The sequence below is a fragment of the Equus przewalskii genome, unplaced genomic scaffold (assembly GCF_037783145.1).
Source record: "Equus przewalskii isolate Varuska unplaced genomic scaffold, EquPr2 ChrUn-13, whole genome shotgun sequence".
Lineage (NCBI taxonomy): Eukaryota > Metazoa > Chordata > Mammalia > Perissodactyla > Equidae > Equus > Equus przewalskii.
In genome coordinates, this window is record NW_027228750.1 from 4,597,507 (window position 1) to 4,623,858 (window position 26,352).

General features: G+C 43.2%; 1 long non-coding RNA gene across 1 annotated transcript; it reads right to left on the minus strand.

Moving 5' to 3' along the window:
• Positions 1 to 831: 831 nt before the first annotated feature.
• On the minus strand, positions 832 to 24,705 carry LOC103547743 (uncharacterized). Its single transcript, XR_544086.2, has 3 exons — positions 24,609 to 24,705; positions 12,963 to 13,120; positions 832 to 1,152 (listed from the first exon to the last, which is right to left on the minus strand). It is a non-coding gene; the product is annotated as an uncharacterized lncRNA (long non-coding RNA).
• Positions 24,706 to 26,352: the final 1,647 nt, after the last annotated feature.

The following is a 26,352-nucleotide window of genomic DNA, read 5'->3' on the forward strand; positions in this document are numbered from 1 at the left end:
ACTTTCTAGCTGTTGTTACTTCTCTGAACTTCCATTTCTCCATCAGTAAAAGAGCTAATATGACTCCCCTCAGAGGACTGTAGGTAGGATTAATTTAAAGGATGCATATAAAAAGTGCTTTGCCTGATACAAAATTGGTGGTGTATTGTAATTATGAACAGTTGGGATAGGCCAAGCATACAACGTACTCATCCTCTCACGTCAGAATTATGATCCAGTCAAGGCAGAAGGGAAGATGAGGAGGAGAAATGTGCATGGAACAGCACAGAAGGACGATGTCTCCACATTCTGAGTTGGCCAGGATGGCTGGTTCTTTGTGGCTGAGGCCTGCAGGGGAAGAAGCGGTGTTGGCTCTAGTCTGGTCCTTGGAGGACTCGGAGAAACTGGAATCTGCAGCGAGCTCACATGGCTCAAACGCAGCCCTCCACAGTGACAACCAAAACCCGTGCCCCAGACACCACCCATCTTCCTGCGGGGCGAAGTGCCCTGGAACACAGCGGGCTGCTTTCCCTCCTCCCACCCCACTCCTCAGGTTCTCCCCCCAACCAATGTCCACTTCTTCTTGCAAAACCTTGGAACAAAACTACAGCGTGACACTATATTTTTCTTAAGTGCTGCTTGACAAGACAAAATGTATAGGGCAATTGTTGCAATTATGCTATAATACAAATATTTATCAATGATTGGAAAACTATACGACAAGGTTACTGTATTCCAAGGTTAAAACAGTGATTACCTGTTTTCTTCGGAGGGTGGGATTAGAGGTGATTTTGGTTTTCGATTTTATGCTTTTCTGTGTTTTCCAAATGAACATGTAGGTTTCACAATCATAAATTATAATGATTTTATTTTTAAAAGAACAAAGTTCATCACAGGCTTTTTCACGCACACATTAAGTCATGCACTATCCTGCTCAAATCTTTTCAACGATTTCTCATGGCACATAGGATAAAATTCAATGCCTTTTCCATGGCCTGCAAGGCTGGACGTGACCCAGACCCTCCACGTGGCTCGATCTCCTGCCATTCTGGTCCTCACCCACCAGCTCCAGCCTCGCTGGCCTCCTGCCGGGTGAGACTCCCAGCTCCACCATTCACTAGCTGAGTGACCTTGGGCAGCTTACTTAAGCTCTCCACGCCTTGGTTTCCAATTCTGAAAGAAAAAAACCCATAATAACAGTATCTACCTCACAGGACTGTTGCAAGGATTAATTTTTAAGAATGCCTGGCATATAGTAAGCACTTTGTGTTTTCATTATTATCATTTTCTCCATTGCAGGTTTGCACATGCTGTTCCCTCTGCCTAGAATGCACTTCATTCCATTCTTCACCTGGCTGACTTCTTCCCCATCTTGGCCTTGGCTAACATGTCCCTTCCTTAGAGAGGCCTTCCTGATCACCTACTCTCAACTCTGCCCATCCTGTTATGCTCTCATAACGTCATGCCCTTTTCCTTCCATGTACTTGTCAGGATTTATAATTATATACAGTCGTGCAGCCCTTAACATCACAGATTTGTTGTTGTTCACAATGTCCAGTTGATTCCAACTCCTAGCAACCCTGTGTACAGCGGAGCAGAACCCTGCGAGTCTTTTGGCACCATCCTCTCTCCTCTGGTGCTATATCAGACAATGCTCCACTGCTATTCACAGGGTTTTCATGGCCAATTTTTTTGGAAGTGGGTGGCCAGGTCCTTCTTCCTAGTCTGTCTTAGTCTGGAAGCTCCGCTGAAACCTGAAACCTGTCCCTGCTGGTATTGGAAATACAGGTGGCATAGCTTTCAGCATCACAGCAACATGTAACCGCTACAGTATGACAACCAACAGACAGATGGTGTGGTTCCCTGACCAGGAATCAAACCCAGGCCAGGCAGTGAGAGTGCCAAATCTTAACCACTAGACCATCAGGGCTCGCCCCAGCAAGAGGGCTGCTTTCTGAGAAATGCATCATTGGACAACTTCATCACTGTGAAATCATACAGTACACTTACGCAAACCTAGATGGTCTAGCCTACTACACACTGAGGCTATAGGGTACTAATCTTATGAGACCACCATCATATATGTGGTCCCATCATTGACCAAAACATCGTTATGTGGCACAAGACTGTATTTACATGTTAACTAATTTTATTTAATGCTTGCCTCTCACCAGATTATAAGCTTTATCAGGGCAGGTTTGCCCACCTATGAATAACCAGAGTTTAGAAAAGCCCAGCACATAGCAGGTACTCAAAAGATGTTGGCTGAAAGAATGAGTAAAATGAAGAAATGAAGGAGTGCATTCTGTCTTCTCAGATGGATCCCAAATGCCTACTTTTCTTTTTAGAAATTTAACACTTAGGTGTTCACTTCTAAATCTGCATGTTGCAACACAGCTACGTAAAATTTGAAAATAAAACTTTTTCATTCCCAACCTCTCCAGAGTCAACAATTGTCATATCAAGAAATGCGTCAAATCTAGGATGGGGCTATAAGATCTTTTGTTAAAACTTCAGGAAGATCCTGAGGCCAGCCCCGTGGCCAAGTGGTTAAGTTCACATGCTCCACTTCAGCAGCCCAGGGTTTTGCTGGTTCAGATCCTGGGCACAGACATGGTACCGCTCATCAGGCCATGCTGAGATGGCATCCCACACAGCACAACCAGAAGGACCTACAACTAGAATATACAACTATGTACTGGGGGTTTTGGGGAGAAGAAGAAGAAAAGGAAAAGAAGAAGAAGATTAGCATCAGATATTAGCTCAGGTGCCAATCTTTAAAATAAGAAAAAAAGCCCAGAAACTTCAGGAAGATCCAAAATGGTGCATCTTGACCAATGGTTCTCCACTGGAGACTTTTTTATCCCCAGGGGACATGTGGCAATGTTTAGAGATGTTTTTGGTTGTCACAACTGGGGTATGCTACTGGCATCTAGTGGGTAGCAGCCAAGAATACACTACACTTCCTACGATGCACAGGACAGCCCACGACAATAAAGAATTATTGGGCCCAAAACATCAGTGGTGCTGAGTTTGAGAAACTCAGCTCTAAATAGACAAAAGGCCTTCTAAGAATACTTTTTTTCACCCCCAAACCTTTGTTCAGTCCCTCCCAGGTACCAGATACTGTACTAGGCACTGGAGATGCAATAGCAAGCATAAAGTCTCTGCGCCCGCCCCCAGGAGACTTACACTCAAGCTGGGTAAAAAAGGCTTTGGAAAGAAAAGTAATATTGGTAATGGTGATAATGGTCATATGCTTACCTCACCTATCTTGAAATGTGTCAAATTGTGTTAACGTGACCCTGTGAAAGAAAAAGCAGGCTGCTTGACAAAATTAACTTAGGGCATGACTGTGGTGACGTGACAAAGCACCAGATTCTGGACCCCTCATTGTGAAAGTGGCTTGCCTACACACCTCGCATTTAACTTAGTGCATTTCATTTTAGATTTGCCCTGATTCTTCTATTTATTTATTTATTCATTTAGGAGGAAGATTGGCCCTGAGCTAACATCTGTTGCCAATCTTCCTCTTTTTGCTTGAGGAAGACTGTTGCTGAACTAACATCTGTGCCAATCTTCCTCTATTTTGTATGTGGGACGCCTGCCACACCGTGGCTTGATAAGCGGTGTGTAGGTCCACAGCCGGGATCTGACCCCGTGAATCCCAGGCCGTCAAAGCAGAATGAACAAACTTAACCCCTATGCCACCTGGCCAGCCCCGATTCTTCTTTTCACATAATTTAATTGAAGTATAATTTCTATACCATAAAATTCACCATTTTAAAGCATACAATGCTTATCTATTTACAAGGTTTTTAATCTATTCACAAGGTTGTGCAACCATCACCACTACTAATTTTACCACATTTTCATTACCCCAAAATGAAACCCCATATCCATCAGTAGGCATTCCCCATCTCCCCCTCCTTCCAGCCCATGGTAGCCACTAATCTACTCCCTGTCTCTATGGATTTACCTATTCTGGACATTTCACATACATGGAATCATACAAGATGCAGTTTTTTGTGACTGGCTTCTTTCACTTAATGTTTTCAAGGTCTGTCCATATTGTAGCACGTATCAGTACCTTATTCCTTTTTATTGTCGAATAATGCTCCATTGTATGGATATACCACATTTTATTTATCCATTCATCAGTTGATGGATATTTGGGTTGTTCCCACTTTGGGGCTACTACTGATAGTGCTGCTATGAACGTTCACATACAGGTTTTGGTGTGGACATATATTTTCACTTCTCTTGGATATATACCTAGCAGTGAAATTGCTTAGTCATATGATAACTCGACATCTAACTTTTTGAGGAATGCCAAGCCATTTGCCAAAGTGGCTGCACCATTTTACATTTCTACTAACAATGTATGAGGGTTCCAGTTTCTCTACATTCTCGTCAACACTTGTTATTGTCTGTCTTTTTTTATTTTAGACATTCTAACAGGCATGACATGGTATTTCATTGTACTTGGATTTGCATTTCCCTAATGACTAATGATTTTGAGTATCTTTTCATGTGCGTATTGGCCATTTGCATATCTTTTTGGGAGAAATGGGTATTCAAATCCTTTGACCTTTTTTTAAATTGGGTTATCTTTTTATTGTTGAATTGTAAGAGTTCTTTACAATATAATCTGGATACCTTTATTTCTTCTCTTGTCTAATTGCTCTGCCTAGAACCTCCAGTACAATATCAAGCAGAAGTGGAAAGAGTGAAGATCACTGTCTTGTTCCTGATCACATGGGGAACAATTTCAGTCTTTCACTATTGTCATGTTAGTTGTGGATTTTTTTATCATGAAAGGGTGATCAAGCTGTGGGTGTTTTATCATGAAAAACATTCATCAAATATTTTTCTGCATCTTTAAAGATGATCATGTAATCTTTGCCCTTAAGTCCATTAATATGGTGTACCTCATTGATTTTTCATATGTTGAATCAACCTTGAATTCCTGGGACAAATCCTACTTGATCATGGTGTGTTATTCTTTTTATATGTTTCTAGGTTTAGTTTGCTAGCATTTTGTTGAGGATTTCTGTATCTATATTCACAAAGGATCTTGGTCTGTGGTTTTCTTTTCTGGTGATGTCTTTGGTTTTGGTGTCAGGATAATACTGGCCTCATGGTATGAATTGGGTAGTGTTCCTTTCTCTTCTAATATTTTTAATAGTTTGTGAAATAGTAGTATTAATTCTTTAAATATTTAGTAGAATTCACCATTTAAGCCATCTGGGCCTGGGCTTTTCTTTGTGAGATATTTTTAAATTACCAATTCATTCTTTTTAGTTGTTATAGGTCTATTCAGATTTTCTATTTATTCTTGAGTCCGTTTCAGTAGTTGTGTCTTTCTAGGAATTTTTCCGTTTCATCTCTGTTATCTAACTTGTTGGCATACAGTTGTTCAGAGCATTCCTTTAAATCTTTTTTATTCCTGTAAGGTCAGTAGTGATGTCCCCTCTTTCATTCCTGATTTTAGAAATTTGAATCTTCTTTTTTTTTCTTAGTCTAGCTAAAAGTTTGTCAATTTTGTTGATCTTTTCAAACAGCCAACTTTTGGTTTCATTAGTTTTCTCTATTGTTGTTCTATTCCCTATTTCATTTACATCTGCTCTAATATTTATTATTTCCTTCCTTCTGCTAACTTTGGGTTTAGATTGCTTTTCTTTTTCTAGCTTCTTTAGGTAGAAGTTTATGTTATTAATTTGAGATCTTTGGTTTTTTTAAAATAAGTGTTTACAGCTAAAAATGTACCCCTAAGTTTCCATCATATCCCATAAGTTTTGGTATGTTCTGTTTTCATTTTCATTCAAAGCATTTTCTAATTTCTCTTGTGATTTCTTCTCTGACTTATTGGTTATTTAAAAATATGTTGTTTAATTTCCATATATTTATGTTTCCCAAATTTGCTTCTGTTATTCACTTCTAATTTAATTCCATTGTGGCCAGACAACAGATTTTATATTATTTCAATCTTATTAAATTTATTGAAGTTTATTATATGGCCTATCTTAGAGAATGTTCCATGGGCACTTGACAAGATTGTGTATTCTGCTCTTGCTGGGTGGTGTGTTCTACAGGTGTCTATTAGATTAAGTTGGTTTACAGTCTTGTTCAACTCTTCTTTTTCCTTGTCACTCTTCTGCTTAATTGGTCTATCCATTATTGAAAGTATGGTATTGAAGTCTCCAACTATTATTGTTGAATTGTCTATTTCTCCCTTTAATTTTTTCAGTTTTTTCTTTATCTAGGTTCACATATGTTTGTAATTTTTATCTCTTCCTGATGGATCGATTCTTTTATCATTATAAAATGTCTTTATCTCTAGTAACAATTTTTGTCTTAAAGTCTATTTTGTCTGATATCAGCATAACTTCTCCAGCTCTTTTTAGCTTACTGTTTACATGGTATATCTTTTTCCAGCCTTTTACTTTCAACCTATTTGTGTCATTGAGTTTAAAGTTTTTCTCTTGTAGATCGTATGTATTTGGATCATGCTTGTATCCATCTGCCTATCTCTGCCTTTGATTGGAGTGTTCATTTACATTTACTGATAAAGTAGAATTTACGCTTTCCATTTTGCTATTCGTTTTCTATGTCTTATGGGATTTTTTCCTTCATTCCCTCATCAATGCCTTCTTTTACATCAAATGAGTGTTTTCTAGTGTACCATTTTAATTCCCTTGTTGTTTCCTTCACTATTTTTTTAGTTATTTTCTTAGTGGTTGCCTTGAGGATTATAATTAACATTTTAACTAAAACAATCTCATTTGGATTAATACTAATTTAATTTCAACACTATAAAACTTTGCTTTAATACAGTTTTATTTGCTTCCCCTCCTTTGTGCTGTTATTGTCTACAAATTACATCTTTATACATTGTAAACCCATCATCACAGCTTTATAATTATTGCTTTACACATTTCTCTTAAATCAGATAGGAAAAGAAAAGGGTTACAAACAAAAATACATTTATACTGTCTTTTATATTTACCTATGTAGTCACCTTTAACAATGCTCTTTATTTCTTGATATGGATTCAAGTTATTGATGAGTGTCCTCTTATTTCAGCTTGAAGGATTCCCTTTAGTACTTCTTGTAGGGAAGTTCTCCTGGTGAGTAATTTTTTCATTAACTTTTTCGTTTATCTTGGAATATCATAATTTATTCTTCATTTTTGAAGGACAGTTTTTCTTATTATAAAATTCTTGGTTGACACTCTAACTCAGTGCTTTGATATGTCATTTCACTCCCTTCTGACCTCCATGGTTTCTGATGTGAAGTCAGCTGTTAATCTTATTGAGGAAGACTTTACATGATGAGTTGTTTTTTTCTTGCTGATTTTCATATTTTCTCTTTGTCTTCGGCTCTCAACAATTTGACCATGAAGTGTGTACATCTCTTTGAATTTATCCTCCTTGGAGTTTGTTGAGCTTCTTGGATGGGTAGATGATCAACTTCTTGGAGTTTTCATTATTTTTTCATTATTCAATATTCTTTCTGCTCCTTTCTCTCTCTTCCCTCTGTGATTCCCATTATGCACATGTTGGTACCCTTGATGGAGACCCACAAGTCTCTGAGGGTCTATTCATTTTTCTTCATTATTTTTTTCCTCTGTTCTTCAGACTGAATAATCCCAGTCAATCAATCTTCAAGTTTACTGATTCTTTCTTCTGCCAGCTCATCTCTGCTGTTGAGACTCTCTACTGACTTTCATTTCACTTGTACTTTCCAACTCCAGAATTTCTATTTGGTCCCTTTTTATCATTTCTGTCTCTTTTTTTTATGACCATGATGGCTATAATTGCCATTCTTTTTTTTTTTTTTTGCAGGAAAATATTTGCCCTGAGCTAACATCTGTTACCATTAATCCTTCTTTTTTTTCTCCCCAAAGCCCCAGTGCATGGCTGTATATCCTAGTTGTAAGTCATTCTAGTCCTTCTATGTGAGCTGCCACCAGAGCATGGCAACTGACAGATGGGTGGTGTGGTTCTGTGACCAAAAAATGAACTTGGGCAGCTAAAGCAGTGACAACACCAAACTTTACCTCTAGGCCTCTCATTTTTGTTTCTTATTGATATTCTCTATTTGGTGAGACATTGCTGCCATATTTTCCTTTAATTCTTCAGACATGGCTTCCTTTAGTTCTTTGAATACATCTATTTTAGTTTTTTAAACATATTTACTTCTTTGAATATATATTTATTGAAAATATATATATATATAAAATCAGCTATTTGTTTAAAATATGGAACATGTGGACTTGCTCTGGAAGAGTTTCTATTAACTGCTTTTTTTCTGTGTGGGGCCATATTTTCCTGTTTGTTTGTGGATCTTCTAAATTTTTGTTGAAACCAGGCATTTTAAATACTACAATGTAGCATCTCTGGAAATCAGGCTCTCCCATGCCCTCCTCCCACCCCCTCAGGTTTGTTGTTGCTGCTATTGTTTGAGAGCTTAGTGGACTAAGTGCTGCTGTTTGTTTCCCAGACTAATTCTTTAAATTCTATAATCCTTTTCATGTGCAGCCACTAAAATCTCTACTCAGTTTAGTGGTTAGCTAATGATTAGACAGAGATTTCTTTAGATGCCTTGAAGCCATTAGTCTCTCATCCTTTGCCAAGGGCTCTGGATGTGTTGGAACACATCGCCAATTCACTGACAGTTTATAACCCTGCCTTAACCCTCACTTCCTGCGTGCAGAGCTTCAACGTCAGCCAGAGGTGAGAGATTAGGGCCTTCTCAGGTGTTTCTTGTGTATATGCACATCTCTACACACGTACATGGACTCCTAGATCCACAGAAATGTTTTGAAGCTTTATAAAGCTCCCTGTGGACAACTCTTTCCTCAAATTTTCCTTTTAAGTTTTTTGGTCAGCTTCTTGTCCCAAGTGGTATCACTGTCTCAAGTAACTTGATGTTAAACAATTGCAGTTGATTGTTTCCGACAAACATCCTAAGGATAGGGCTTTCCTCACTGAGTGAACTTTGAGTCAGGCAAATAAAGATAAAGTCCCCATGAATGGGACTCTTCCAGGGAGCTGCCAGACAAGTCAAATAATGACAATTCTCTACTGATGGGGTTGGGGCTTCCTGGGGCACCCCAAACCCATTCTGCCTCCTCCAGTGGCTGCTAGGCTGCTGGTTTTCATAGGTACTATAATTCCAAGGCTGCTGGTTTTCAGGACTACCGCAGAGCTGGGGAGAGTGAATGGCAACAGGGCAAGTTAAAATACCACAAGGCTTACTGTTCTTGCCAAGATGCCTTCTTGATTAGACACTCCTCTAATTGTTACAAGATTTTTGTTAATTTCCAGAGTTCTGAAAAACTGATTACGGCAATTTTTTCCAGGGCACTGGTTGCTTTTACAGGAGGAGTTGACTGATTTTACTCTGCTATTCCAAAATGCTTCCTCCCTTATAAGGATTTGAAGGTCCTGCCTTGCAGATCCTCTGATAAAAAATAGAGCTTCCTAAAATCTTAAAGGCATTGTTGCACAGCAGCCTCACTGGGAGCCCAAGGCAGAGAAGGCCTCATCTCAAAGATCATTGTGGATGTGGCTTTTGATTAATGGAGTAGATTATAAATTGATACATAAAAAGCCTACAAAGTTTTTAAAGAGTTAAGCCAGTTGAGATTGAGGGGGACAGACACTACAAAATGAAGAGGGCTTTGGACCCCCAAACTTTTACAAGCAGAAGATAAACTTGGAAAATCACTCAGCCGTAAACATGAGCTGTTTTATATGTAAAAAGAAGAATGACTCAGAAAGCAAAACCAAAATCCCAAGATCCTAGAGAAGAGAACCAAGAGACAAACAGAACAACTCCCAGAGAGTAGAACTGAGCCTTAATTATGGAACAAACTAGCAATATGAGCCCAGATAGATTTCAGAATTGCTGTGGATTGATGACTACTATATGCCTCCTATTCTCCTCTTTATGAATTGAAGGGTCTGGTGCTCATGTCTAACCCACCATTATATGTTGGCTATATGAGGAACAGAGAACTTGCCTCTGTAGTTCATAGTTCTTCAGATCAAGAGGAATATACTCAAGTTGGTCCTTGAGGACCACACCTGAGTAGCCTCATTCACTTTGCAGCCTGATTTAAATGGTGAGATCCTGGACTTCAAGCTGATGCCATATAAGATAAAGTTGGAAGTCTTGGGGGAGTTGATGACTATATTTTGCGTATGAGAGGGATGTGAGTTGTTGTGGCCAGAGGGTGGACTGTGGCAGGTTGTAGTTTTCAAAAATAGTCACAATATCTCCCATCCTACAGGTGCCCTATTTTTTTTTTTTTTTTTTTGGTGAGGAAGATTGGCCCTGAGCTAACATCTGTTGCCAATCTTTCTCTGTTTGCTTGAGGAAGATTGGCCCTGAGCTAACATCTGTGCCAATCTTCCTCTATTTTGTATGTGGGATGCCAGCATGACTTGATGAGCCATGTGTGGATCTGTGCCTGGGATCCAAACTGACAAACTCAGGCTGCTGAAGCGGAGCATGCAAAATTAACCACTATGCCACTAGGCCAGGCCCCTACATGCTTTTCTTACAATGTTATCTTGATATTCTTCCCATTGAGTGGCAGTGTCTATGTCCTTTCCCCCTTGAACCTAGGTACACCTTTGTGTCTGCCTCCACCAATATAGTGAGACAGAAGTGACACTGTAATTTCCAAGGCTAAATCATAAAAATTCCATGCACTGCTGCCTTGCTCTTCAGGGGCACGTGATCTTGGAACCCAGCCACCATGCTGTGAGAAAGTCCAAACTATCCCACATGGAGAGATGACATGGAGAGGCCATAGGTAGGTTTTCTGGCAAAGAACCCAGGTGAGATCCTAGCCAATAGCCAGCATCAACAACAAACCATGTGACTCCTGATATCTCCAGATGATTCTAGACTCCAAGTGTTGAGTCATCCCCATTCTTCAAGTCTTCCCAGCTGAGTCCCCAGATATTGTGGAGAAGAGACAAGCCATCCCTTCCATGACCTGCCCAAATTTCTGACCCACAGAAACTATGAAAGATAAGAAAATGGTTCTCATTGTTTTAAGCCACTAAGTTTGAGGACGATTTGTTACACAGCAATAGATAACTGGAACATATGTCTACACAATATGGTTTAAAACCCTATGCCAGGACATTTGAGTTAATTCTTTTGCTATTGTGAACATTGCTGCCATGAAGATTCTTGTACATTTCCTGTAGGCCAAATCTAAAACAGTGTCTTTTAGGTATATACTTAGGAGTAGAATTGCTGTCCAAGTTTACAAGATAATGCTAAATTGTTTTTCCAAGAGGTTGCATTAAGTTACATTCCATCCACAAGGTATCAGAAATCCTGTGGATCTCTCACCTCAGGGCTCTTACACTGGCTGTCGCCTCTGCCTGGAATGCAATTCCCTCAGGCATTTGCATAATTCACTCCCTCACACCCTTCAAATCCTTCTCAAATGTCACTTTCTCCATGAGGTATACCTTGACTTACTCCATTTAAATTGAAAATTACTCCACCAGCCCCACCATCATGCTCAATCGTCCTGGCCCTCCTCTGTATCTCCCCTTCTGGCATACTGTATCACTAGTTAATCATTACATTTATTGTTCATTGCCCATCTCCTCCCAGGAGAATGTAAGCCACCACAAGAACTGGCATTTTTGTCTTTTTGTTCACTGCTATATCCTGACCACCTAAAAGAGTGCCTAGTGCAAAGCAGGGTTGGACCAATTTTTTTTTTAATAAATGAGTGAATGTCTACATTTTTTCCAGTTCCCTATAGGAACACACTTTGTAATTTTTGTCAATTAAACAGAAAAATGTTAACTCATTGTCTGATTTTTCCTTGATAACTAAACAGGTGAATACCTCTTCATGTGTTTATTAGCTACATATATTTCTTTTTCCGTGAAACCCCTGTTCATGTCATTTATCCGTTTTTCTAGAGTTGTTTGTTCTCTCTATTGAACTGTAGATCTGTATATACGATCTTGATACTGATTCTTTGCAAGTTATATACCCCCCAAATATCTTCTCCTGGTATGCAACTTATCTTTAAGATGGCTAATAAACATAAATTCTTTATTTTAATATTGTCACTGTTGTGGTAAATTCTTTTTATGTCTTGTTAAAGAATAAAGTGCTCTTCTCACACTACAGCATCAATGCCAGCACAGTCCTTTCTGATACATTCTTTTTCATTAAAAACTTACTGTATTGACCACAGAGGGATCCCCGCATGAAATTCAAGGTATTACAAAAGAGCTGGGCCCCTCCAGAGAGACAAGCCCCCCACCCCCAGACCCAGCCCCTCTCTCTTTCATTCAGCCTCTGCACCTTCTCCCCTCTGGCAACGTGATGAGAGGAGACAACACCATTAATCACTCCCTAAGAACTGCCAGGTGGGCAAGAGGTGGGGGAAAGCGGAAAAGAGCCCAAGGGAAGGGGCTGCCGTTTGGAAATACCAAGGGGCAGGAGTAGCCCCCACTTCTTCCCCACCCGCGCCCCAGAGGAACCAGGCGAGTCCCAACAGAGGATTCCAAGGGGTACTTAGGGATTTGAAATGCAGCAAAAAGGATGATAACAATGTGGGGTGGGGGCGTTACTAAGGAGAGCTCAGGATAAAGCAGAAAAGGCTCTTTGCTTTTAAAGAAAGACACCCCCTTTCAGATGCACCCCATCAAGGGGTAACCTCTGTGCCTCTAAGAGAACCCGCGTTGGTGTGGTCTGCACCTTGGCACAGGTTCCTGGAAATGAGACATCAAAGGGCAGGGGATGGAAAAGGGAAGGGGGTTGCTGGAGCCCAAAGGCTATCTATCAATAGCATTCAGACCTTGACATTGTCACTCACTAATCACAGCCTTCCAGAGGCCTCCTTGGCTTTACAACCCAAGGATAAAACTTATTTTTCCTGTAAGGAGGAGAAAAGGGGAAACATCAAAACACAAACACCAGAAGATTACCTTGTCCCTCTTCCTAAGATTAGCTGGACTGTCAGTGTATAACCTGCAGGGATTCTCAGAGCCCTGGCCTGCCCACGGATGAGTCACTAAATCTCATTTGAAGTGTTCAGACTTTGCCTCCAGTGAATAGTTGGCTTTGACACTTTCTGTCATCTCCGCTGAAAAGAGAAGCAACAATCAGTCATTGCCGCCAGTGCTCAGGGCGTGGGTAAACCTCCTGCCTCAGGTCGTCCTCCTTTGCGTCCCCTCCCCAGCACCCCAGAAAGACAGCCTGGTGCTGAGCACTGGACTGAGAGTCAAAAGAGCCAGATCCTGGTCAAATTATTTCCTCTCATCCTCATAACAAAGGAGTTGGCCCCTGTTCTGAGACGAAGCGCAAGCCAGGAAGTTGAAAGGCCAGCAGGCAGAGAACAGAGTCCAGGCCTGACCTTTATCCTACACCGCATGCGGCAGAAAAATGTAAAATGAAACTCTGTGTCCTGCAAAATGACATGAGGCACCCAGAGGAAGCCCACTTAGCTCGGGGCAAATCCCCAGCCCGGCAGACGTCACAGACCCGTGCTTATGGCAATTTCCCCTCCGGGTTTCCCCGCCTCACACCAGCCCACTGTTGTTTCAGGAAATGTGATCCCTCCAGCAGGCAGGACACGTGCTGGTTTAGCCCTGATGGTAACTCTTCAGGAAAAGGAGCCCCGCGCCCAAATTGTCCACAAAGTGCAGAGCCTCGGCCCTGCACACAAGGCAGGGCTCACCCAGAGCATCCGAAGAGCCGGAGAGGGAGGAGGGCGGCGCAAGTCCTGCCTTCAAGGAGCTCCCAGTCTGCGGAAGAAGTCGTCAAGTCGTCAGTGGTCAATCTCCTAATCCAAGGGTGGCGCGACGTCCCTGCTTCGGGGGAGGAGCCTCCCCCGGCAAGTCCCTGAGCTCAGGGAGGCGCGTGATGCGGCAGCCAGAACACGGTTGCCAGATTTAGCGAACGAAAATAAGGGCACCCAGTTAACTCCAATTTCAGATAAACGAAGAATCTTTTTTTAGCATAAATATGTTCATGCAATATATGGGCCACACTCAAACTTAAAAAAAAGATTCCTTGTCTATCTGAAATTTAAATTTAACTGGACATCTTGTATTTTTTTATCTGAAACCCTAGAACAGAACAAAATCACAAGGCCCAAACCTGAGTCTACGCAAGGTAGAAATCAAGAAGTCATAGAGTCATAATACTGAGGGGACAGTAAATAAAGGGTGGCTCAGAGTTGGCAGGGTGCTACTGAGTCTGTGGGCTGCCCAGGAATGCCCAGGTCATCTGGAATGCCTCAGACTCTGATCCATCACTGCAGGCTGCTGCGAGCTGCATCCCTGTGTGGTGGGAAGTTTGGGACCCAGAGAAAGAAGTCCAGGGGCTTTGCAGCCAGCTGCATCCACTCAAGCCAGAGCTGAGGCAAAGCACACTGGGAGAGAGAGGACCGTAGGCAGGCCCATGGAGAGTGGTGCCAAGATCTGGGAGAAGGCAGAGGGGCGCCCAAGGGATAGTGTGTGCTTTCAAATGAGGAGTGATGGGAAGTCTTCTTTGTTGCCAGGAATGAAACATCTGTGAGACTGCTGTTGCTAGGGGTGCTGGTAACATGGGAACCTGAGAGCTGGGGAAACTGGAAAACAGGGAAGGAGTGCGATCCAGAGCTAAAGCCACAAACTCCAAAGGTCTGAGCTCCCCGCAAAGCTGGGCAACTGAGACCCAGGGCAAGGTGGCCTCTCCCGAGGAATCTGGCACCAGGAAGCCCGCAGGCCAGCTGCCATCACCCACACCCACGACTCCCCAGCACCCCCCACATAGGGCCCACACAGCGAGGCAGAAAAGCAGTTCACCAAGTCAAGACCTACTTTGGAATATCTACCCACTGTCCACCATTAGATCCATTAAGTCAGAGCGCCTCCGTCCAAGGGAGGTCAGAGGTTTCATCTGCTAAGAGGGGTCCAGGATGCAACCTTCAGAAAGGCAGCTTTTCAGAGATGGTTTTAGCAACCTCAGTTCCCACAGCCCTGAGGCTTCGGAATTGCCAACACTAACCAGTTAACAGAGGAAGCTGAATTTAGGGGGACTGCCTGGCACCCGCCCAGCCCCAACCCAGCCCTTCTTCTTCCTCTCCCCTTCCTCGGTTTTAGACAGCAAGCTTCTGGTCCCTGGCGTCCTATGGTGAGGAGAGCTGAGGATGTCTGAGCGCTCCAGAACATTAGGAGTCAGAGCAGCTCTCCCCGCCACTGAGAGAGACCCCCAGGGCTGCCTGCTTTGAGGAGGGTCTGGGGCAGCCTTAACAAGGATTGCCACCACTACTCTTACTATTTACCAAGCACCAACTGCATGCCAGGCCATTTTAAGAACTTCATATATTGCCTTGCTTAATGTACTGTAGCATGGACACCATTGACCCCATTGACCCCATTGACCCCATTTTACAGATGAGGACCTGATAGCCACGGGCATCCACCAATCTAAGCAGTTAATACTCAGGGATGGAGGAGCAGTGAGAGAAAATCTCAGACTTTGGAATTGATCATCAGGTCTCTCTCCCTGATTCTTGAGGGAACAAGTACCAGGACAGAAGATGCTAAGGGCAGGCTCCAAGCCCTTGCAAGGCCACTCTCTGACAGCAGGGGGCAGCAATGTCTGCAAAAAAAAAAAAAATACTCGCCACAGAAAATCTAGACACGACTGGTGCAGAGGAATGCAGCTACCGAAAGTAAGAAGTGGAAATGATCCCTTGGGCCCCAAAGAAACTTAAAACAAAACTGGCCTGTGATGCAGGCAGCTCTAATCCAGATTTAGTGAGTGTTCCATCCCGGGTTAGTGAGCCTTCTTATCAGCTTCCTCAGAGCTCAGCAAATGTCCTGTGTGGAAATTAGGGCTCCTCTGGTTTCCCCTCTGGTCTGTCGTGCCAGCCCCTCGAGATGGCCACAACCTCCGTGTCTCCTCTTTCCCTCGGTGGAGTCTCTGCTGGCTCAGGTCAAGACCGCACCCAAGCTCAGAATAGGGGAATGTCCCCAGGGAAGAAAACAAATAGGGATCAGCTGACCTAGGAAAAGCTTGTCCTTCTCTTCTCATCGCTTCCACTGCTCTCCATTGTCTTTCAATATATGATTTTTACAATTTATCCAGTTTTCTTCCAGTCATTGCGTTATAGCAGCAGACGTGGTGGTGGCCTGTGGCAACTTTTTGTATCCTCCCCAGGAGCGAAAGTTCAGGTTCCCCCTCTAAGCTCCTGCTTCCTCATTTGTGAAGTGGTGATGATGGTGTAAACATTAAATGAAAGCCAGTGTGTCAGTCAGCCAACACGGGGCCCAGAGCGTGGTCGTCACTTAGCAGAGTATTGATGCGAGGTTGGTGAGCCGAGGAGTCGAAAGAAAGATTTCTTGGACTCTCAAGATCTGGCAATAGTGCTCTTTTATTTAGAGAATAGTGTAGCATGGGGACAGGACCCATGGGCAGTCAGGCTGCTGCGTGGGGACAGGGCCCACGGGCAGGAGGAGGTGCTGCTGCTGCCCCTGCTACTGCTGCTGCCCACATGGGTGGAGAGTAAGGCTAAATTTAAGGCATAGGTATGTGAGTTATCTCTTTACAAGACGAAGGAAAGAATATGTAAAAGAGTTAAAATGGTATCAGTGCAGGTGGGATCTGGCCATTGGGTGGTCCCACAACTTTTAGATAAGGATCAGATTGGATTAAGTAAAGGCCAGAAGCCACCACCCTAAATCAGTTACGTGAGGTTGCCAGACAGTAACCAACTTAAGTCCTTGCCTTCCCCATTAAGAGTTTCCAGAGATAAGGCCATCCTGCCTTCCTCCTGGTGCAGAGGGGGAGGCATGAAGATTTCCTTCACAAATGCAAATGTCTCTCAAAGGGCAAGCAAACTCTGCTCCTCGGAGCCTCCTTCTCATCTGCAGTTTTAAAATTAACTGGCCTAAAATCCTCATCAGTATGACCACCTAAGCAGGGTGGGACCCCTGTGGTCCCAGTGAAAAGCACTGGTCTTGGAGTCAGTGGGCTCAGATCTGAATCCCAGTTCCCAGTTTGTAAGCTGCATGACCTTGAATAAGTTGCTTAACCTCTCCTAGCATTAGTTTTCTCTTCAGTCAAATGAGGAAAACCAGTGTCCATCATGAGATGCCTAGTGAGGATTCCGTGAGGTACCATATGTGAAGCCCTTAGCTCTGGGTAGGTAGCCAGTGGTAACTAGTAGTACATCTTATTTCACTTACTGGATGAAATAAGGTAGACGAAGGCATTATGGTATTTAGAGAGTGCCTATAAAAGACCAAGTATTATAATGGATATGAGAAAGGTATAAGGTAATGATAAATATTTCTTAGACTTTCTCTCCATTTAGCAGTTTTCCCAAGTGCTTGACATTCATTATCTCTTCACATCCTCGCCACCACCATGTATGATACAGTGGAACAGATATTATCCCCATTTTAAAGATGAGGGAAACTAAGGTTAATGAGATTGAATGAATTAGCTGATGTCTGCCCAGCTGCTCAGGCTCAGAACCAGAATAAGAATTAGTCCTCACACCCCTGGTTCCTGCCCTCAAGGATGTAACAATCCTCCTGGGAAATGCGCCTCCGTAGCAGAATATAATCGGGTGGTATAAGGTGGACATTAGGCTAGAGTATGGTGGAAGGTCAGAGAAAGAAGAGCTGCGGGGAAGCTTGTTAGCAGAGATGGTATTTATGGTTTGATTAAACCGTGCCAGCCGTGTGGCCCGGTGCAGATCAGAGCCCTAAAGAGAACAGATGAAGCTCAGAAATCCTGAATCGAGGAAGACTGGGAGCACAGTTCATATCTCAGGCAGTCTGACAAGGTCAGATGGCACATTTTTTTATGTATTCATTCCACAAAAATGTTTTGGACTATTACCATGTAGCGGGTGCTGAATACAGTCAGGAATGAAAACATGGCTCCCACCTTCGAGGAGCTTATCATCTAGTGAAGGAGACAATGATCAGATAAACCACAGATAGCTATGCAATTACAAACTGAGATAAGTGTTACGATGGGAAAGTACCAGGTGCATTAAGAGGTCCCCTAACCAGTAACCCAGCCAAGGGTTGGGAAGAGCACAGGCAGGCCAACTCCGAGAGCTCTGCAGGCAGAGGGCAGAGCACGCGACATCCCCACCTGAGAGCGAGTGGAACACTCAAGGAGGGAAGGAGGCAAGAGTGATGGAGAAGGGGGGGAGGAGGGCCACCAAGGGCTGGCCCGGGGGGACCTGCAGGCTGTGACTGGGATCGGGGTCTTAGTCTAACAGAGACGTGAAGCCACTGTAGAGTTGTCAGCAGGGGAGGAGCGAGAAGCACACTGAGAAAAGGGAGCAGAAGGTGGCCTTTGCAAGGATCTTTGATCATCAACAATAGTGAGAGTCTGGCTTACTTCAGAAAAAAACGAATTTATTGGAAGCAGATGCTGTAGCATCAAAGGCAAGTCTGAACAGCTGGGCCTTGAGAAGAACAGGAACAAAGGAAGCTCCACAGATGCAAGTGGTGGGGACTGAGAGACGGTCGCCACCGTCAGAACGAATCTGCCCAACCGCTTCCCAGTCCTTGCGCTCCTCTCAAGATGCCAATGCCCCAGAGACAGACTGTGATGGGCCCAGCGAGGGTCACATGCTCATGTTTTGGCCATAAGACAACACACCTAGACTGACAGTCTCTTGGTAAGACAGCTTCCAAGCCGGAGGAGTGTTCCCCAAAGGAAAATCACAAGGAAATTGGGGTGACAGTCCCAAGGAAGTGGGAAGGGATTCTTGACCAAAAAAAAAAAAAGCAGATGTCTACTATGGATTCTGAAAGAAAGGCTGGAGGATCATTAAGGACAAAGTGGATTTCCCTGTGGCTTTGCCTAGGAAACAAACTCAGACAGCATCATGTCAAGCGGGTGGGAAGTAGAGAAATGAACTGCCAGATGGCACCTCGTATCAGGTCACATGTCATATAACCCTCCTGCAGGCCTCATTCTCTGACTCATCTGTAGCATTCAGAGAGATAAGGTAACCACTAAATAAATAAGCCACCAAGCTTGGTGAGAAGGGGCAGAGGAAACTGAGAAGGAATTTATTCATTCCACCAATAGTTATGTATAAACAAACGCATCCAGGCATGAAAGCTGACTCAAGTGCTCCCCTGCTTTGGGAGGATGAAGGAAGGGATAAGTGTTACCTATAGATGGGAGTCTAGATGCGCAGAACAAAAGGCTAGGAGAATAACGCATTGGATCTGCTGGCAGATTTGTAGGCAGGGAGCCCCCAGGAGGGCCCAGAGCCACTTCTCCTGCTCCTGAACATCTATCCGTTGACAGAATATTGTGGTTTCCTGCCTGGACAGGAAAAGTTTGCTCAACATATGCTAATTCAACATGTAATTTCTAATCAGAAGAACATTTCAAATATGGGTTGCAGTATCTTAAGAAAGCCACAAGGCTTCAAAGACAGTAGATATTGCAAAAGGACTGAAGAGAAAAATTGCACAAAGTTTGGACATTGGGGTGCAACGGGAAGTCTTCGCTCGCCTCTCTGCTCTTTTGTTTCATTGGAATAGGGCTCAAGGTTCTTTGTACAGTTTAGAGGCATTGACCTGACAGTTTCTGAAAGTCTGATTTTCCCCCCATTTGTCACAGAAAACTTCTCCATTGTATTTAGATGAAAACTTTTCAGTGCAAAAAGAGTGGTATGGAGGGGCTGGCCGGTGGCATAGTGGTTACGTTTGCGCACTCCACTTCAGCGGCCCAAGTTCATGGGTTTGGATCCCAGGAACAGACCCACACACCACTCACCAAGCCATGTTGTGGAGGCATCCCACATACAAAACAGAGGAGGATGGGCACAGATGTTAGCTCAGGGCCAATCTTCCTCACCAAAAAAAAAAAAAAGAAAGAAAGAAAGAGTGGCATTGATTCTAAGGAAAGAAGCTCAGACATGAACTGTGATGTCCAATGTGTCAAATCTTCAAAACACCACAGTCAAAACCAAGCGATATCTATTTTGCAGAAAGGCAGTAGGAGAGAGACTGTGGCCATTTCCAACAGCATGTGTTGCTTCCATGTGAAGCAAGCTGATGAATTTACAATACGAGCTTGAGCAAATATGGGAATGTGTGAAGGAAAAGCAGCTCTGGTTCCTTAAAGAGGAAACTCTTACCACCAGGACATTACAGTCGTTTCCTTACTGGTCTCTCCAGCTCAGATCTTTCTCCAATTTAATCTATTTTACGCCAGCTCCAGCCTGATCTTTCTACTGAAGCATCACTCCAAACACAAGCTACCCACCCTCCTAAATCATTCTCGACTCCTTACTCAATTTCCCTGAATTTTAGTCAGCTCCACATTTCCTTGATGATTTTTGTCATGTCTGTGCACCTCCCTATTATTACTTCCTGAATATTGATTAAATTGCCTCATTTTCTCTACTTTGCCTCATCGTAAGCAATATTATCATTATTGTTTAAATATTTTCAATATACATTAATATAAATGCCTAACCGATAAACTTTAAAATGTCCGTCACATACCACCGAAATTCACCCCTGTATTCCCTGGTGGCACCGCCCCCTGGGGACAAGCTTCAAGGCCTGCCCTTGGCTCCCACTAAGCACCCTTCCCACACCCTGTACTCTGGCCTAAGGGGACAATTCATTCCACACACACGCTGCTCACGCCGATGTTTGTCCCACCACCATCTCTGCCTCCAAATCACACTAATCGTTCAAGACCCGGCCCTCCGATGCCACCCCTCTTGACGCCTTCCCCGACTCCCGCAGCCCAAAGGACTCTCGCTTCGAGCTCCCACTGCACTTGGAGCACTTGGGCCTTCTCACTGAGGACTCAGCAGTGGCCTCCTGGAAATACAACGTGTGGGTAGACACGTTCTCCTCTACAGCAGGCTTCCCGAGACCAGAGGGCATGTGTGGTCCTTGTGCATCGGGTCCTGCTACCGTTGCTGGATGAATGTGTCCTTCTCTCTGTCCAGTGCTTTTTTTGGTAAAACACAAATCTGATCACGTCATTCTCCTGCTCCCCACAAAATAAGGGACCAATAACTTAGTAGAAAGAAAGAGACAGGGTCCTTCACAATTTGGCCCCATATGCCATTTTATCCACGCCTTATCTCCCCACTTTCCTCCCAGCCACCCCCTACCCTAAACACACACTCCATCTCTAGCCACACCCAACTCCTTGGCACTCCCTGAATAGGACAGGCTAACTCTTGGGTTAGTCCCCCTTCCATCACCCCATTAAACACACTCCCTCTCTATCTATCAAGCTCCAACAGTCGACCCCTCTGCTGGGGACACCTCTCGGACAGGTCACTTTTAGGACACCCTAAGCCCAGGTCACTCCTAAGGGCCCATGTCCGGTCCACAGGAAACACTTGGATCATTGTCTTGCCATTTGCATTGTAGCCCATCTGTCCTCTGCTGCCAGGCAGAGACAGTGCCAGACACAAGTCAAGTGCCAGTTCCTCTGTTCCCCAAACTCCAGGGGACATATGTCAAGCCCTCCAAGGGTTTTCTGGAAGCCTCTCTCAGATGGCTTGAAGTTGGGGAGGGAAGCACCCCCTCCCCTGGTGGGGTGAGACTGACCCTCTCTCTTCAATCTGTCACTGTACCCTTAGCCTTGTCCTATAAAGCCAAGGTGATAGGGAAGGCCCTTGGCTGGCAGAACCAGGTTTCACTGAATCCCTTTGCAAGTCCTGCATAGACAGTGTGATGTTAATTTTATGTGTCAACTTGACTGGGCCACAGGATGCCTAGACATTTAGCCAAACATTATCCCGGGTGTGTCTGTGAGGGGGTTTCCGGATGAGATTAACATTTGAATTGGTAGACTGAGTAAGGCAGATGGCCCTCCCTGAAGTGGGTGGACCTCATCCAATCAGTTGAAGATCAGAATAGAACAAAAAGGCTGAATAAGAGAGACCTCCTCCTGCCTGACTGCCTTGAGGTGGGACATTGGTCTTTTTCTGCCTTCAGATTCCAACTGAAAAATCAGCTCTTCTTGGATCTTGAGCTTGGACTGAACTACACCATTGTCTCTCCTGGGTGTCCAGCACGCGGACTGCAGATCTTGGGACTTCTCAGCCTCCACAATCACACAAGCCAATTCCTTATAATATGTGTACACATAGATCCTATTGTTTGTTTCTCTACAGAGCCTTACTAATGCAGACCATCGTGCACCTCGCTTTAGAATGTAAATGTCCTTAAGTACCAATGATTTTGCTCTCAGTCTTTGGGGCCTCTGCTGCAACTTAGAAACAATAAGGAAAGTCACATTAAAATTACGCCAGATTATTATTTTGTAACTTTTTCCATAGGGTCCTATGGAAACAATCAATAATCCTTTGAGTTTGCTCCTTTCTCCTGTTTCATATTCCCCTCTCTTGCTTCATCCATGTCTGCATCAGAAGGTACACACTCCTTCCTCTCCTGACAAATGATGAAAGGAAGGAAGCTGGAGCCGCCTGAATGCTGCTGGGGAAACATGTTAAGAAGAGAGCCCAGCAACCTGTGACCATGGAGATGGTTTGTAATCAGCGAACCAAGGGCCTCGCCTGCCTTCCTTCTCTGGGCATCCGAGAAATGGTTGGTTTAGAAACCCTGAGCCCACAGACTATTTTCCAGCAACAACTGCATAGCAACAGGATCAATATGCTGCAAACCCAGCTGTACAATGAGTCAAAAAACTGCTCATGACCTGCTTATCAAAACCAAAGTTCCGACATCAGGGGCACCAGGCTTCTTTTTCCAGCAGTAGGGCAGACGATATCCTGCACCACCTTCCTCACGGAAACTAAAACTGGATAAAATACATAAGCATCTTTTTAAAAACACATTGCTTAGCTAGCACAAAAAGGAAGAGAATCAACAAAGGTCAAATTGAAGTGAAAGCAAGAACCTGGGAAGTGAGCAGGTGCCAAGGCCTCCTTTGGCCCTGAGTTTCTGTTTCAACAGCTGCAAAGGCTTGGGGTTCACAAAGTCAAGCCCACTAAGGTAAGGAGTCTATCAGGAGTCCCCGCTCAAACCTGGTGCCCCCTCCCTAGGGCTTCGCCCTCAAGGTAGGAGAAGACAGGACACAAAGCCATCGTGCCAAAGGGAACAACAAGGAATGCACGTGTTTTGATCTTGGAGCTGGGGAGGGCAGAATCTCCCCTGGGAACTTGAAAAGCCAGCCTTTAAATGGTTTGTCGTCTGAATTAATACTCTGTGGCAGTGCCTTAAATGATCTGCAGAAGTCAAAGTAAATCCTCCCTGAGGAACAAAACCTCCACTGAGGACTCAAAGAATTTCCACAATTTTCCAAGGAAAATGAGCAGCTTACAGTAAGAAAAGAAAAAAGAAAGAAATCACACAATACAGACAATAAGCAAGGCACTTAAATCAACAGGCAGAAAATTCTACAGGCAGCAAAATCAGATCACCGACAGTTCAAATATTGGCATTATGAGATACTGAATACAAGATTTTTCTACCACTCCATCTGATGAGGATTTTAGGCTGGTTACTTTTAAAACTGCAGATGAGAAGCAGGCTCCGAGGACTGGAATTTTGCTTGCCCTTTTGAGAGACATTTGCACTTGTGAAGGAAGGGGGGATGACCTTGTAGGGACCTGAAATTGGCCACCCCAGGATATGTCTCTTTGGCATCGGGATTGTTTGGGGCTGATTGCTTTTGATAAACTGGGACAGGGAAGGAGGCTCTGGGGAATGGAACTTGCCCTTGTTGGGACACATTTACATTTGTAAGGTAAATCTCTATCTGTAAAAGGTGCCTCCCTCTCTGTACCAGGAAGAAGAAGAGAGATGACCTTATCCCTAGAAACTCTTAATGGGGAAGGCAAGAACTTAAGTTGGTTGCTGTCTGGCAATCTCATGTAACTGATTTAGGGTGGTGGCTTCTGCCTTTACTTAATCCGATTTGATTCTTGTCTAAAAGTCATGGAATCACCCAATGACCAGACCCCACCTGCACTGATACCATTTTAACTTTTTTTCATGTTCTTTCCTTTGTCTTCGTAAAGAGATGACTCACATACCTATGCCTTAAATTTAGCCCTAACCCACAACTCGGGGCAGCAGCAGGAGCTCTGCCTGCCCATGGGTCCTGTCCCCATGCTACACTATTCTCTAAATAAAAGAGCACTACTGCCAGATCTTAAGAGTCTAAGAAATCTTTCTTTCGACTCCTCGGCTCACCGACCCCACATCACATCCTTGCCTAATTTCTCCTCCACATGTCAATCAGTGTTCTGGCTCTCAGCCCCTTTCTATTTCTTCAGAGACTCTGCTCTTACTTTTCTTCTTTCTCAACCTCTCTTTCTACAGACACCTTCTCCAAGAACTACGAACACGTCCATATCTTTCCCAGTAAGGAAGGAAGGAAAGAACAAAGAAAACTTGCTTCCCGCATCTCGCTCCACCACTCCTACAGCTCCACTTCCTGAAAGAGCAGCTACTGTGCGAGCTCCCCGCTGCCCATTTGCTCCTCAACTGCAGTCTGCCTTCCACACACAGCCCCACCACTCTTCCGAAACAGCCCTGACCCAGCTTGTCAGTGTCCTAAATTACCATGTTACCAAATCTAACGAACTGGCATCTTACCTGTTATTGCTGAGCTGTTTGCACTGTGGCCATTCCCTCTTCTCAGAAACTCCTCCCTCTGCCTCTGTGACATCACTTTCTTCTGATTTTTCTCTTCCTCTCTGGTCATTTCTTCCCATTCTCCTTTGAGTGTTACATCTCCGCTGCCCACTTAAAGTGTTGGTGTCTTAAAGTTTCTGTTCTCAACACTTTTCACAGTCTCCCTGATCATGCTATCCATTCTTAGGGCTTAAAGCAGCCATGTGTCTCTGGAAATGTAAGAAATCTTTCCAGCAGGTACTCCAACATGAATAGTTTTAAGACGATCAGTTTCCAGATCCTCAATTTCCATGTCTATTCCTTCCTAGAATCAATCTGCCTGAGAATATGCCTGGGATCAAGGTGTCTTCCTTCACAAGCTACCTCTCGCTCATCCTAAGTCTGATTATGGTACATTTCTCCACAGTTTATGTAAAAGTCTCTGGGCCAGCAACTTGAAACATTGCTGTAGGTACTGAGACTACCTAGAATGACTATTATATAGGGAATGACTATAATATGGGTAATAAAGGCTCTTACAAGTTAGAAGCGTTCCAACTCTCGTCAATAAATTGAAGAAAGACCAAATAGAGTTATCAGCTGATTGATCATTAGAAATAGTTTTTGATGATAGATCAGTATGTAAATTATGGCATATAATTCAGAACGGGTTTAAAGAATTGATTGGCTGTAATAACTTCTTCCATCCTCATCTACTTATTTGTCTAAACAAAGTTTCTGAGCATTAATATCAAAGCAGTGAAAACTATTGAGGGAATTTATGCTGAGCCCTATGCTGTTCCAGGAATAAGGAGCCTCCATTCACAGATACATGAGCTGGTAGGAAAAAATTCCAACCCCACCAATCTCATTAACAGATGCATTTTCAGTAATATTTTACTTTTATGTTTCATGAATGTTTATTTAAACTATATTTGTTATTTTACTCAATTGTGTACTAAGAATTATTTTAATGATAACTCAATCTAGAAGAAATTAATTAACACTTAGAGCCTTATGGTCTCAGGAGGAAAAATGTAATTTATTTTAATAAATATATAGTAATATTTGTTCAGATAAGCATAAAAGGACATTCAAGAAAAATTTCTTAAGCATATAAATACGTTACTTTAGGATTACATTTCATGGGAAGAGTGGAATGGAAATACAAGCTCACGGAGAAAAGGGAAAGATGTAAAACTCTCACCCTGTTAAAGAGGATCTTGTCCACGTATTTCTTTAAATGAATAATGGTGGGTGGCAGATCACACTGGCACTTAGTTTCTACTGGATGCATTCAAATGAGTGATGTGATAATTTTCTTTTAAAATGTCAATATTTAAAATACATCAGAAGTGACATATTTTGCAAACGTTCAAATTTATAATAGAGGATTTTGTATGTCAACTTAAAAATGTGTGAGGGTAAATACTGTACAATTCCATTTATATGACATTATAGAAGAGACGAAATTAATCTATACTGAAAAAAAAGCAGAACAGTGGTTGTCTCTAGGAAGGTCGGGGCATGGATTGACTGGGAAAGGGAACAAAGGAACTTTCTCGGGTGACAGTAATGTTGTATACCTTAATTGGGTTTGGGGCTAGAAAGGCAAAAGCATTTCTCAAAAATCATTAAACAGTATGCTTAAAATGTGTACATTTCATTAAGGTAAATTTTATCTCAGAAAAAAAGAAAAACTATAAACAAATATTTGAACTCTAGT